Source organism: Engystomops pustulosus, chromosome 2 (assembly GCF_040894005.1).
Source record: "Engystomops pustulosus chromosome 2, aEngPut4.maternal, whole genome shotgun sequence".
Taxonomy (NCBI): Eukaryota; Metazoa; Chordata; class Amphibia; order Anura; family Leptodactylidae; genus Engystomops; species Engystomops pustulosus.
The window spans coordinates 198,875,213-198,887,810 of record NC_092412.1 but is presented as its reverse complement, the minus strand read 5'-3'; the positions used below and the strand labels follow the sequence as shown (position 1 = coordinate 198,887,810).

Below are 12,598 nucleotides of genomic sequence, written 5' to 3'. Positions count from 1 at the left end.
GTTTTAGCGGGAAGGATTCATTTTTGTGTTATAATAATCTGCTTTCACACGGTTAGAAAAAGTGTGGCCAAATCTGGTCAAGAAAGAGTGTCCAGTAAAATAAGTTGAAAAAAAAGGAAGACATTTTTATAAGAATCACCGCTTCCTCCTCAGATTGCATTTAAAGGGGTTCTCCAGTGACAAGGACTGAACTCACTATACCTTATCTCGCCACACTTATCACTTCACTAATTCAGTGTCATTGAATCTTCTGCCCCCTTTTCATGAAATCAAAGTTATTCCTGTGCCCTGGCAGCTCCTGCTACACTTACTGTTTCCACAGAAACTACCTGTATACTTCCTCTCCAGTCGGGCATGTGCAGTCAGCTCCTTGTTCCCTGCGGTGGGCATGTGGCTCCACGTTACCCTTTATGTGGAAGCTATGCTGACCAGGAGAATTGTGGGAGATGTAATGTTTTAGCAGAATGGGGGCAGCCATTTTGGAATGATGCAGCTGCAGTAGTAAGCTGTGTAGTGACAAGTGAAGGAAAAGAAAGTATACAACCCTGGGAGGTGAGGTAACGGTATGTACAGTGGTGGCCAAAAGTAATACTCGTTTTCTTTTTTTAAAAAAGTCAAATCATTGATCATTTTACACAAAACTCCAAAAATGGGCCGAACAAAAGTACTGGGACCCTCAGCCTAATACTTGGTAGCACAACCTTTAGATAAAATAACTGCGAACAACTGCTTGCAGTAACCATCAATGAGTTTCTTACAATGCTCTGCTGGAATTTTAGACCATTCTTCTTTGGCAAACTGCTCCAGGTCCCAGAGGTTTGAGGGCTCCTTCTCCAAACTGCCATTTTGAGATCTCTCCACAGGGTTCTATAGGGTTCAGGTCTGGACTCATTGCCAGTGTTTTCTCTCAAACCCTTTTCTAGTGCTTTTTGAAATGTGTTGTGGGTCATTGTCCTGCTGGAAGACCCAAGATCTCTGAGGGAAATCCAGCTTTCTCACACTGGGCCCTACATTATGCTGCAAAATTTATTGGTAGTCTTCAGACTTCATAATGCAATGCATACGGTCAAGCAGTCCAGTGCCAGAGGCAGCAAAGCAACCCCAAAACATCAGGGAACCTCCGCCATGTTTGACTGTAGGGACCGTGTTCTTTTATTTGAAGGCCTCTTTTTTTCCTGTAAACTCTGTTGATGCCTTTTCCCAAAAAGTTCTACTTTTGTCTCATCTGACCAGAAAGCATTCTCCCAAAACGTTTTAGGCTTTGTCAGGTAAGTTTTGGCAGACTCCAGCTTGGCTTTTTTATGTTTCTGTGTAAGAAGTGGGGTCTTCCTGGTTATTCTACCATACAGTCCCTTTTCATTCAAACGCAGGCGGATAGTACAGGTTGACACTCTCTTACCCTCGGACTGCAGGGCAGCTTGAATTTTGAATATTAGTCGAGGTTCTTTATCCACCATCCGCACAATCTTGCATTGAAATCTCTTGTCAATTTTTCTTTTCCATCCACAACTAGGGAAGTTATCCACAGCGCCATGGGCTCTAAACTTCTTCATCTAGGGAGGTTAGCCACAGTGCCATTTGCTTTACACTTCTTCATCTAGGGAGGTTAGCCACAGTGCCATGGGCTTTACACTTCTTCATCTAGGGAGGTTAGCCACAGTGCCATGGGCTTTAAGCTTCTCGATGACACTGCGCCCAGTAGACACAAAACATTCAGGTCTTTGGAGATGGACTTGTCCTGTTGCCTTGAGATTGCTCAGGCCTCCTCACAATTTTCATTCTCAAGTCCTGAGACAGTTCATTTGTCTTCTTTCTTTTCTCCATGCTCAATGTGGTACAAACAAGGACACAGGACAGAGGTTCAGTCAACTTTAATCCATTTCAACTAGCTACAAGTGTGATTTAGTTATTGCCACCACCTGTTAGGGACCCCAGGTAAGTTACAGGTGATGTTAATTACACAAATTAGAGAAGCATCACATGACTTTTCAAACAGTGCCAATATTTTTGTCCACCCCCTTTTTTATGTTTTGATGTGGAATTATATCCAATTTGACTTTTTGACAATTCGTTTTGGGGTTTTTCAATAAAGACAAATTAAATGAAGACAATAATACCAAAGAATTTCTGATTGCAATCATTTTTTGGAAAAAAATGAGTATTATCTGACAGAATTGCAGGGGCGCCAATACTTTTGGCCATCACTGTAATTATAATAAATGCAAAAGAACTGGTCATTTAAAAAAAAGTGTGAACTGTGTCAACCATATAAAAACTCTTAAGAAAATCCAGCTCGGCTGGTACCTGTCACCCGCTAGAATCTCAAAAGCATTTCAAGCTTATAGTGACAAGTGTTGGAGGGGTTGCGGGTTAAAAGCCGATATCTATCATGTACTCTGGTCGTGCCCCCGAATAAAAGATTTCTGGGACAGTATCTTTTCCACCATTACTAGGATTTCAGGCACAACAATCTGCCCAAGCCCAGAGCTTGCACTATTGAATTTGACTGCAGAGGGTATTCCAGTAAAAGTAAGATGGATAATTGACAAACTTCTTATAGCTACGCGTGCTGAACTTACCTCAAATTGGAGCAGTGCGAACCCTCCGCTCCTGGGAAAAATATATGAGAGACTCTCCACGTATTATAGATACGAAGAGATATTATCCAGGGACGAAATAATCTATATAAAACAATTTAGTGAAAAATGGGCTTCCCTGATAGAGATTAAAACTTGTTTGACAACAAAATAGGGCCATCTTAAGTTTTCGGTTTGTGAAGGAAATTATTGTAAATACTGCACCTTAGGAACTTAGTAAATCTTTTTTTTTTTTTTTCTTCTTGTTTTTTCTGTAAATCAATTGGGATCAGACATTTTTATGTCTTTTTTTTTTTTTCTTCTGTTGTTGTTATTTTCTTTTTGGTTTGTCAGTAACTGTGTTCTTGTTTATGTCAGATGTGATTGTCATGTAAGTTTTGCATGTTCTTGTAAAAAAATAAATAAAAATTTTAAAAAAAAAAAAGTACATATAGTGACCGGAGAACCCCTTTAACAGCCACCACACAGGAATAACTTAAATTAATTTACCCTCACATCATACCGTATTTACTCAAGTATAAGCCAAGACCCCTAATTTAACACCAAAAACTGGGAAAACCTATTACTCGAGTATAAGCCGAGGGTGGGAAATGCATTGATCACACCTACCCCCCAGCAAGTCCCCAGTAGTATACAGCCAGCCTGCCCCCAGTGGTATACAGCCAGCCCAGCCTGCCCCTAGTGGTATACAGCCAGCCCTGCCTGCCCCCAGTAGTATACAGCAAGCCCATCCTGCCCCGTGTAGTATACAGCCAGCCCTGCCTGTCCTGTGTAGTATACAGCCAGCCCAGCCTGCCCCCAGTAGTATACAGCCAGCGCAGCCTGCCCCCATGTAGTATACAGCCAGCCCAGCCTGCCCCCATGTAGTATACAGCCAGCAGAGCCTGTCCCCAGTGGTATACAGCCAGCCCGGCCTGCCCCCAGTAGTATACAGCCAGCCCAGCCTGCCCCCAGTAGTAAACAGCCAGCGCAGCCTGCCCCCATGAAGTATACAGCCAGCCCAGCCTGCCCGCATGTAGTATACAGCCAGCCCAGCCTGCCCCCATGTAGTATACAGCCAGCCCAGCCTGCCCCCAGTGGTATACAGCCAGCCCGGCCTGCCCCCAGTGGTATACAGCCAGCCAGGTCTGCCCCTAGTGGTATACAGCCACCCAGCCTGCCCCCAGTGGTATAAAGCCAGCCCAGCTTGCCCCCAGTGGTATACAGCCAGCCCAGCCTGCCCTCAGTGGTATACAGCCAGCCCAGCCTGCCCCCAGTGGTATACAGCCAGCCCAGCCTGCCCCCAGTGGTATACAGCCAGCCCAGCCTGCCCCCAGTGGTATACAGCCTGCCCCCAGTGGTATACAGCCAGCCCAGCCTGCCCCCAGTGGTATACAGCCAGCCCAGCATGCCCCCAGTGGTATACAGCCAGCCCAGTCTGCCCCCAGTGGTATACAGCCAGCCCAGCCTGCCCCCAGTGGTATACAGCCAGCCCAGCCTGCCCCCAGTGGTATACAGCCAGCCCCGCCTGCCCCCAGTGGTATAGAGCCAGCCCAGCCTGCCCCCAGTAGTATACAGCCAGCCCAGCCTGCCCCCAGTGGTATACAGCCAGCCCAATCTGCCCCCAGTGGTATACAGCTAGCCCAGCCTGCCCCCAGTGGTATACAGCCAGCCCAGCCTGTCCCCAGTGGTATACAGCCAGCCCAGCCTTCCCCCAGTGGTATACAGCCAGCCCAGCCTTCCCCCAGTGGTATACAGCCAGCCCAGCCTTCCCCCAGTGGTATACAGCCAGCCCAGCCTTCCCCCAGTGGTATACAGCCAGCCCAGCCTTCCCCCAGTGGTATACAGCCAGCCCAGCCTGCCCCCAGTAGTATACAGCCAGCCCAGCCTGCCCCCAGTAGTATACAGCCAGCCCAGTATATAAGTGCTGGGCTGGCTGTATTGACTCAAATATAAGCCGGTTGAGGATTTTCAGCACATTTTTTGTGCTGAAAAACTCTGCTTATACACGAGTATATACGGTAATTTAGGAATAATGCAAAAAAAAAACTGCATGATGGAGTGAAGAGATAATCGATATGCATAGTTTTGTAATAAAACATAGTCAAGCTGTGTAAAATTTTAGCATGACAACTACATCACTAAACACTCCCAATGTCTGTGGCTGCCAACTTTGCTCATGATACACAATGGCCACCAGATATGCAAGTCTGGAGGCCATTAATTTTCGCAACAACTGGACCACAGTATGTCCTAAGAATGAAGATACAGAATAAAACACTTCCAACACCAATAATTATGGCTGGCACTGAGCTTTCTACCTCATAGCTTCCATCATATGGGCTGTTTTTATGGTAGACTGTTACTAATCAGAATACAGACTGTCACAAACTAGTCATGCTCTTACAGAGAATGTTGTAAAAATAAAGTTTGCTACACATTACTAAGAATGGTCCAAACTGCACTTAGTGTGGCTTTCCTGAGCATAATGGAGGGTGAGCCAGAATCATGATTTTTGGCGATCATTCTTCATGAATCTTGCGCTCACCGAACTGGCCGTCAGAGCCAGTCTATCTGTCGGACTTGTTAAATATGGCGCACGGTCCGACTGAGCACCAGAACGTTCCCTAATTTGTGTCGCACAATGCATAGTGGAGCTGCGCCACAAAACGGTCGCGTTTCCAAAGCCCTTTGTAAATGTGCTCCATAGAGTTTTTGATTATCCTGTTACCCAATCAAACCAAGGAAAATCTGTTATTTATGTAAATTACCTTCAAAGGCTAGGCACGCTGTCGCTCTGCATAGTTACCAGTCTATACAGAGCGGCGCTGTGTCTTTGATGAAGCTGGCAACCTGCATGCACTGGGTAACACAGAAGCCGGAGCCGAGATGGAATTTACTGCCCATGCGGGGGCACGAGCAGCAGCACCTCGGGAGGCAGAGCAGCAAGAAGCTACTGGGGCAAGGTGAAGCCATAGTTACTGGCAAGTGGACACGCCCCTGTAGCCTCTAAAGCCAATTTACATAAATAACAGATAAAGATTTAAGTTCGTTAGATTGGGTAACAGCATAATCAAAAATATTGTAGGGATGAGTATAGAAGAAGGAATCTACCATCAGAAATACTTCATCAGTGTAATCCTGATGGTAGGTTTCCTTTAACAAGCCGGACATCCTATACTGTACATTTACTCCCTTTCTCCATCTATTTGCATGATAAATATAAATGGAGAAATAATAAAGCTGATAAATCACCCTGTGTGCAAGGGACAGCCTGTGTGTCTATGGTAACAAAACTTACATTTTGTGTACCGAATGGAAAATGCATCAGGCTGGCTGGAAAATATTTTGTACGGATGGTTACTATCAGTGAACTGTGTAATGTAAAGGGTAATCTGCTGATTATTCTGCATGATGGAAATCAATACTGAATCTAACCCCTGGTTCTTGTAAAAAACCTCTGCACTCACTGATCTTAGAGTGATGGAAGCAACAATATTCCCATGGATATATTGGTCATACAACGATAGTCAGAGCTGTATTGCAGACACAATTGGGAGTTAAGTTCCCTCTAATTAATAGCTCGGTAGGACTAGGACTGTCTCTCTATTATCCATCTATGGGAGAGCAGAACATTTTCAAGCACAGCACTAGCCAATGAAACGGAACGAATAGAATGGCTGGGAGCATGTTTTACCTGCCTCTCCATCAATTATGGGGAATTGGATGCCATTCATGGAATTTATGGGGTCAAGGCAGTCAGACCCCTTACATTAAAAAGGGGATAACTCATTATGGATAAGAGGTGTCTGATTTTTGAAGTGCAGTCTAAAATGAAAAGCTACATCTTTCTAGATACTACATCACTTCACACAAATGTAGAACAAGTAGTGTATTAATTTGCCTTTCTCCTAATCAGATTATAGCTTTTACAAAATGTGTCTGGATTCTGACCATGAATGGACCCACTGTACAGCCAAGTTACTGTTTCCCTACACATGGTGCACCCAGCAAGGTATAATAAATATGCAGTATTAAAACTGATGCATGACCTGATAGGTTAGTCTTTTGACTTGTACACTGCTAGTGAAAGGTAACCGATCTTGATATCATTGTATGCTATTGCATCTAGTGTGGCTACATTTAAAACATCCCATGTATTTGAAGCACATTCTAGCATCCTCTTTTATATTGTTTTCTACAAAACAAATGAATGATAGAAATGAGCAAATAGCAGGAGATCTATGTGATGTGAATTTGCCTCCGCAAGAAATAACTTTACACAAATGGGTAAGAATAGTTTGACTATATTTTAACTTGGCTAAACTGTCTACTACAGGACGTCACAGATGCAATGTTAGGATTCTTTACAGGAGGTCCCCTACTTAAGAACACCCGATTTACAGACGACCCCTAGTTGCAGACACTATGGCCACTGTGACCTCTGGTGAAGCTCTCTGAATGCTTTGCTATAGTCCCAGGCTGCAATAATCAGCTGTAAGGTGTCTGTAATGAAGCTTTATTGATAATCCTTGGTCCCATTACAGCAAAAAATTTTGAGACTCCAATTGTCACAGAGGCGAAAAATGTTTTTGTCTGCAACTACAATTATAAAATATACAGTTTCGACTTACATACAAATTCAACTTAAGAACAAGTCTATGGAACCTATCTTTACGTAACCCGGGGATTGCCTGTATTACATTAGCTTTTTACATTAGGTTTTGCCTTGTAAATAATCAGCTCTAGGTTTATTTCAGACTTTATTGAAAGCTTTTGTCAGCCATTTTTCTGGATATTCTGTCACTTTTAACATAAGTTTAATGACTTCTTGATCAAAAATAGTCTGGATAAGTTTCTTCATGTTCCAATAAACTCCCTGTACAGATATTGGGGGATATTTATTAATCAGTCCAGGACAGAATTGTATCGTAGTTTGCACTAAAAAACTGTCTGCACCTCATTTATAAAGGGTTTTAGACAGGTTTCTGACTCTCCTACGACTAACTTGACAAAAGGGCATGGTCTAAGAAAGGGGATGCAGCCTCACGCCAAAAAAAAGGTAAGTGCGCCAGAAATACTGCTAATCTAACAGAATTGTGTCCTAACTTTCTGACATAAAGTAAGCCAACTAATAGGAGGTGCAGAGTATGACTAGACAGTCTTATACTGCACCAGATTTAACATCCAGCACCAGACACTTAAATCTGGTGCAGAAAAAGACTGTCTAGTCTAAGTCTGCACTGTCTAACCTTAGGACAATTTTTATAAATCTGCCCCATTGTGTATAACATGTCAAGGATGACAAGAAGAAACCAACAACAATCAATCCCATGAAATGTCTTTCCTGAATGGAGAAACAATTATCTCTCCATTTTCACAAGAGAAATTAACATCAAGGAAAATGATTTTCTGTTTCTAAAAAGTGTAGCTAAAGCTCCAATATTTAAGTCATTGCTATTAATGTAATTTACACATTTTTAAAATCATTCTCACAATGGCGATAAATCATTATAAGGTCATCGCTTGCAAATAGAAATGGCCATTAAACATAAAAAAGTTATGACTCAACAAAAACTGTATGTAAGGAGAACTCTTACTTCCTGACCAGAAACCAAACCAGTTCCCCACACTGTACTGAAGCGAGGCAACTATGTCGAAACAGAGCTGTCTGCAGTTGGGAATCTGTTGCTTCTGGAATAGATATACTGGTTTGGCTTGAATCCCGCATCATGTCACTGGGCATCTTGAAAGTCATGATTGATGGTAAGGGGGCTGCCTTACAAGGTAGAAAAAGAAGCGTGGTTTTCCTTGTCCATCCAGGAAAACCTATTTGCATATTCCCTAGCTACCTCCAGAAATTCCTAGGTGTCAAAATGCTGCATAATGCATTGAAGAGCTGAATGGTGAGGAACAAAGGGCAACAACATCACAAGTAGCTCATCTGTCACCCGGTGCCCGTAGTGTCTCCGAGATGGCTCAGAGAAACGTTGGCTAAAGGTTGTAGCCAAGCTTGAGAAAGGCTCCAGCTTCTATAAAATGAAACATTGCTGTGGACACATGGTGAAGTATATATATATATATATATATATATTTCTTTCATGGTTCTGGGCTTAAAGTTTAGGCATGACATTTTGCATTAAGCTCTGCAGTGTTTTTGCCATTTAATCCACTGTGAATCTGTAATTTTTTGGGCAAAAATTTATGTATTTTCCCAAAAAATGTAATTTTCTGAATCACACTTCCATCTTGCTTTAACTCCTGTGAGACACTTAAAGGGTTAATAAACTTCTTAAAAGTTGTTTTACATTCATTGACTTTCTATAATGGAGTCATTGATATTTTACTATTATTAAGGCTCTTCAACGTAACTTGAAAGCTGAGCAGGACACTCAAAACATAAGATTTGGCGTTTTTTTATAAAATATTAAGTATCACACCCAAAGTTCTAAGAACCACAACATCCTAAAAAATTAGAAGATGTTTTAAAAACTATTCCACAAAAAGCAGACATTCCGGAAATGTTATTTAGGCTGAGTTTTGTGTACGCTTAGTGACGTATGCACGCAGTGGAGGCAATGGAAGCCAATAGGTTGAGGATCCAGCATCCCTCCTCTAGGCCAGTAGAGTGCAAACGTCACTCGGCAGGAAGGCAGGACCCGATGATGTCACTATTCATAAAGGGGCATTGACATCACTGGGTTAACACCCCGTACATCGGCAGCAGCCAATCTCGGGGGTCTCTGGGTGACGTACCCCATACAGAGCCTGTACCATACATTGTAAGAATATGTTGAAATCCCCCTGACATGTCCTTACAACGTATGGCAAATAATGTGTTGTGAACCCAGCCTTATCAAGTAATGATAACCCAAATTTTTCAACTAACTTGAGGTCCAACTGTTCATGACCCAGCATTAAAAGAAACTTTTCTCCGCTTCTCATTATTATGTTCCATGTCAACTGCTCAGTTAATATATGGCCTGTCAAGCCATGAGTGGTGGTCCGCACCCTGGTGACTGTCAGAGTCTTATCAGTACTTCTGTACCTGATGGGAACGTTCATTGGTGAATGCAGCTGAGAAGTCCTCACTGCACCCCAGTCTTCTACTGCTGCTCCACTCTGTGCCCTGACTCAGAGCAGTACTGTACTGCACCCGGATCCTCTCCTGCTCCCGACACAGCACTGCTCCGGCATATACAACCAGCACGGGACACAGAGCAGAGCGGCACATGGAGGAGAGAAGAGGCTGCAGTGTGGTGCAAGATGCAGAACCCCAGCATCTGGGGTGTTGGGTGTATATGCTGGATTTGTGTGTGTGTGGTGTGTATATACTGTATGTGTGTGTATATGCATTATGTCTGTATATGGTGATGTGTATAAGCTCTATATGTGTGTGCATAAGTGATGTATACATGCTTCTTGTAAGTATAAGGTATGTGAGGTATGTGTGTGTGTATATGCTGTTTGTATGTATAAATGGTGTGTATGTACTGTATGTTTATGCGGTATATAAATGTGTGAGTGTAACTCATATGTGACTACAAAATATGTATTTTTTTTTTAAGGGGGAAGCGGGCCACATTCAGAAGTCTGCTATGGGTCCCTACCTCTCTTAGTTATGCCCCTGCATATAGCAAAATACAGAGGGGTGTATACTGCACTATGGATTTATTAAATTTTTACCTTTGTTTGCATTTCTGTACATGCAGGGAAAGCTTGTGGCACAAATTGTAAACTGATCCATAGATGAAATGAAATTTCCTTCTTTTATCTACCTTCTTGTAGAAGCCAGCATTCCACACTGAATGGCTTTTGAAAACATGGCTGCCCATATTACCTTATCCATATGATGCATTTGCCGAGAGCTTTCCAGTAAATTAAATTGCTTGTTTATCAATTGCAATACCAAGCACAGCCACTATGCAGTTTATGGCACTGTGCTTGGTAAACTGTGAACACTTGCAGTTTTGATATTTATCACTTAATATCCTATGGATAAATATAAAAATGTCCCTTCAATAGTTTGATGACACTGCATACTTGTGCCACTTTGGTCACAATAACAACATACGGCCTCTTATTTCAAGGGCCACAATAAGTTCCCATGTGTCCATTGTTAGACTATTCTGCTCAGTTCCCATTGACCATCAGTCTCTGACATTTAAAACACAGATTATATTTAATGAATGAGTTTGTATTATATGGGAGATATAAAATATCATGCAAAATGAGGAGATGGTCATGTAATATACAAGGTTTTGTTTTAGAAAGGTTTAAGCACAACTTGTCATTTATACATTAGTAAAACTGATGTTTGTATTGTGTAGGAGTCCAGTGGGCGGTCACGTGCAGGGACTCATAGCTGAATATATAGAGGTAGCGTTAGTCACTGAGAAAGCCCGCCCACTGGACTCCTACTACTCCTTTTCACACAAAGCTATACATCAATCTGCTCAGTTGCTCCTGCTCTATAACATTCTGCAGGTGTATATAATGTAAGTAACTGTTTTATCATAAATATTATCACAAGAAGTACCTGCAGTTGTTTACCATCAGGATGTTATAACTATAACATGGGAGAAGCCCCTGGAGAAAGCCAAACGAGCCATTATACTGAGCACACAGCAGCCAGTGACACTGAAGGGACTGTCCATCTGCTAGAGTCACTATTACACGGCAGAACATTGTCACTCACTCACAAGCTGTATATGACAAGCTTTTCCTAAGCATTGTCTACACCTAATATGCAGGGGACAGAGATCCCAAGTAAAACCTTAAGAAAGAGAAGTCCATACATGAGGGCGGCACATGGAAAGTACCGACTCCGCTACTTACTGTGGGAGAAGATGTGTCCCCATTACTTTGTCTTCCTGCGCATCCCTCATCCTCCAGCTGATTGTGCTCCTGCTGCAGGCGGCTGAGGGGAACCGCACCACGTGACCTGCCCGCGCCGAAGACGTCATGCTGATTCGCGTCCTCGGAATTACCGCTCACCACTGTAGCGCAGCGCCATCTAGTGGGAAACTTGAAGTAGCACGGTTTGGCTATGCAGCTAAAATTTACCTGAAGTGAGGGGTTGAGTATAGGGACCCAGCAGTGGTGTAACTAGAAGAGAATGAGCCCCATAGCTGATTTATGCATGCCCCCCCCCCCTTTGCCTTTGATGTATACATATTTGTACATTCACATGTTCATACACTCATATACACACATACAGTTCTACACTTATACACACAGTATATACACACACTATACATCATGTACACACACACACATATTGCATATACACATACAGGGCCGGCTATAGGTTCAAGTAGGCCTCTGGGCGACAGAGCCGTAGTGAGCCCCTTAGAAGGCGTTCCCCCAGTAGCCAGACTGTCCCCCCATAGGCCACTTTTCATAAGCCATATTGTCACCCCACTCTGGGAAAGAAAAAAACTCATCTTTCCTTCTTCCGCTGAAGCAGCACCAGCAGCCGCCTTGTTTCTTCGGGATGCGGCCCTGAAGCCGGCACACTTGATCTGATGAGATCATCATGTGCGCCGGCTTCAGAGATGTCACGTACAGTGCAGAGCGCCGCTTCGGGGGAACGAGGAAAGGTGAGTTTTGGAAACTGCATCTATTCTGTGCTCCCAAAGAGTGCAGCATAGAGGCAGAAAACTACAAGCTGGAAGATGATCATTTCTACCAGGGTCTTAAGGTGACAATGGTACAATTGATCAGGGGCCCTGTATCGGGCCTGTACACATACACATATATAGCTCCCAACTGTCCCGATTTTGCCGGGAAAGTCCCGTTATTTTCCCCCCAGGTCCTGCTGTGTCCCGGCGCTGTGTCAGCATACTAAATACTTTGAAAGCCTGAACTCACAGTACAGAATGGCTTCTACAGACATCCGGAGGGAATCCTTTTCAGAGAAGTGTCGGCTTAGCGGACCACGTCATCAGGTTCAGGTTAGCAGTGAGCAGGGACCACATCATCAGCTTCAGATCAGCATCTGTCCATATATGGTCTCCAGG

The 12,598-nt window shown here is 43.4% G+C and overlaps 1 protein-coding gene across 4 annotated transcripts in view; it reads right to left on the bottom strand.

Annotated features, from left to right (window-relative positions):
* SYTL5 (synaptotagmin like 5) overlaps positions 1–11,545 on the bottom strand; it is a 158,613-nt gene extending 147,068 nt beyond the window's left edge. For all 4 annotated transcript variants that reach the window (XM_072137799.1, XM_072137803.1, XM_072137801.1 and 1 more), the window contains exon 1: positions 11,415–11,545. The gene's annotated coding sequence lies outside the window, so the exon portion shown is untranslated. The remainder of the gene's footprint in view (positions 1–11,414) is intronic.
* Positions 11,546–12,598: the final 1,053 nt, after the last annotated feature.